Consider the following 2805-nt stretch of genomic DNA (forward strand, 5'->3'; position numbering starts at 1 on the left):
ACTTCACCCAGTCTACAATTGACTACACCCAAACACAGTCTACAACAGACTACACCCAAACACAGTCTACAACTCACTCCACCCTAACACACCTTACAACTGACTACATCCTAAACCAGCCCAACTCACTTCACCCAAACAGTCTACAACTGACTACACCCAAACACAGTCTACAACAGACTACACCCAAACACAGTCTACAACTTACTCCACCCTAACACACCTTACAACTGACTACATCCTAACACAGCCCACAACTCGCTACACCCTAACACAGTCTACAACAGACTACACCCAAACACAGTCTACAACTCACTCCACCCTAACACACCTTACAACTGACTACATCCTAAACCAGCCCAACTCACTACACCCTAACACAGTCTACAACTGACTACACCCAAATGCAGTCTACAACTCACTACACCAAACACAGTCTACAACTCACTCCACCCTAACACAGCTTACAACTGACTACATCCTAACACAGCCCACAACTCGCTACACCCTAACACAGTCTACAACAGACTACATCCAAACGCAGTCTACAACTCACTCCACCCTAACACAGTCTACAACTGACTACACCCAAACACAGCCCAACTCACTACACCTTAACACAGTCTCCAACCTTAACAAAACCTACAACAGACTACATCCAAACACAGTCTACAACAGACTACACTCTAACGTCAACACAAGTTACAACAGACCGCACACTATGTAAGGCTTCAGAGGCTTCCCAAACACTAAAACAGTATACAGCAGTCTGCGACCAACATAGTCATACTATGAGAGGTCTAACACCACAACATTCATATAGAAGGTGACTCAGGTTGGAAGAGATCTAAACCTTCACGCCTGCCCTTCAGAATGAAACGAGCAGAAGCTGTATCAGGCTACAGCTTTTTCACAAAGGCTCAGACACAACCTATATGATAAAAGTACGTGTGATGATTTTACCAGGAATATTGTGAGTACGTTACATGTACGTTTATTCCTTTCGCACACACTGTCACTGCCAAGTTCAGCGTTATTGTCGCGTCAGCAGAAACATTTACAAGAGGAAATACATTGAATTCGGCAGTAAATTTGAAACACTTTAAAACAACGGCAAGTCAGTCTGGAAAGGACTAGCCACTGAAATCTACTAACAAACAATCCCTTGTCCTCATGAGCCTTTATGGTTCTTTTGCCCCATATGAACTAACCACCTGTTGAGTGGGACCTCCGGTGGCTTATGACCTTTTCAGCCCTGGTCTCCTGCCCTCTGTCAGCTCTTAATATGCTGCTTTCATGTAATGAACGACGATAATCGTTCTTTATTAAAACACAAAAAATGCCGTTCTGTGACTGTACCCATGATCGCGGCTGTTACCATGACAACAGTAAGACATTCGTCGCGCTCCAAGACCGGTAATGACCGTGTGATACAAAAAGATGGACCAAATAAAGAAATCGGAATCGATTAAGTTGGAGTCATTTTTCCCTCTTTGGTGACTCATTTTAAAGGTATGGTCTGTACGATAAAGCTGTGTTGTGATTAGGTATTTTAAAAGAATCTCGTTCTTCCCGTCTGTGTGTTCTCTTCTAATTCTGTTATCCTAACGCCGGAAGACATTTTGATTCGCCTGTTAAGAAAAATGGTCTCACTGAACTGGAATTAACAGTGTAGCATTTAAAATGAATGAATGCAAACGTTCATTATGTAGGCTAAATGCACAAAATGTAGGTCTACTACATAATTTCAAAAAACTTGTTGCAAGTAATGGTCATGAATAGGCTTTCAGGTATTATGTGCGCTTACACATGTGGTCATATGCCTGTGTGTGTGTGATTATTAATTTATATCCACATCACAAAGGAGCAAAAAAATGTTCATGTGTTAAAGTTAACTGAAAATCGGTTAAGAAAATGCAACATGCAATTTGTTTAATCATCTTCTATCTTTATTAGGTTATCTTTCGAGCATTTTCAGGACATGCACGCACACACACATACACACACACAGCTGTTTCGCTGTGCGCGTGTGGTCACCGGGTGACTTTAGGCACCCCAGGCGCGTAAATGTCCCTATAACATTCCGGTTGCTGGACTGTTTTTGGCCAAAAAAAGTAAACGACATATGCATACATTATGTTTGTGTCGAAGGCTTACTGTACCGACATTGTTTCGCAACAATAAATTTTCGGGGCTACTTCACGAAAATAGCAATCTCGTGGCGCAAGCTGACGCAACACCCACACTTACAAGCACAAGTAGATAGTGAACTTTGACAAACACATCGACTTTGAGTAAAACTGTTCTCATTTGAGCCAAGGACCTGTTCTAAAGTCAAGTTCAACGCAATAACTGTGAGGCAGAGTAACACAACATTTATCAAAGTTTCAATCATAGCGCCAACACATTGTTGTTTCTACGTACTCGTTTGATTAAAAAAAAAATCAAATTGTATATTTTATAAGTGGATTAATTTTATCGAACTGACGTTAACGGACCACGTGTAATTAAAATGACTTGCCAGTTAGTGATCCTTATACAGTTACACATGCAAACTGTCTTTCTCTCCTTTACGGACAAGAGACAAGTGCAGGCGCTGTGTCAAAGTAAACTTACTTAATTGTTCAGTCCTTTAAAGATGGCTATAAATAGCAACAGGATGTGATTAATTTTTTCCTCTTGAATATACTCTTCTGTGTAAACTGCTTTCTGAAATAAGAGGCCTTGAGATCTTCTAACGATCGAAATTTGAACAAATTTTCAGGAGCCGTGGAGAGTAATTTTATACGTTGTGCCTAGACTTGG

At 41.0% G+C, this 2805-nt stretch overlaps 1 protein-coding gene across 1 annotated transcript in view; it reads right to left on the minus strand.

Annotated features, from left to right (window-relative positions):
* The window catches only part of slc43a1b (solute carrier family 43 member 1b), a 14669-nt gene extending 11864 nt beyond the window's left edge, over positions 1-2805 (minus strand). The window contains exon 1 of the mRNA XM_030788111.1: positions 2617-2805. The gene's annotated coding sequence lies outside the window, so the exon portion shown is untranslated. The remainder of the gene's footprint in view (positions 1-2616) is intronic.

This window comes from Chanos chanos, chromosome 11 (assembly GCF_902362185.1).
Source record: "Chanos chanos chromosome 11, fChaCha1.1, whole genome shotgun sequence".
Lineage (NCBI taxonomy): Eukaryota > Metazoa > Chordata > Actinopteri > Gonorynchiformes > Chanidae > Chanos > Chanos chanos.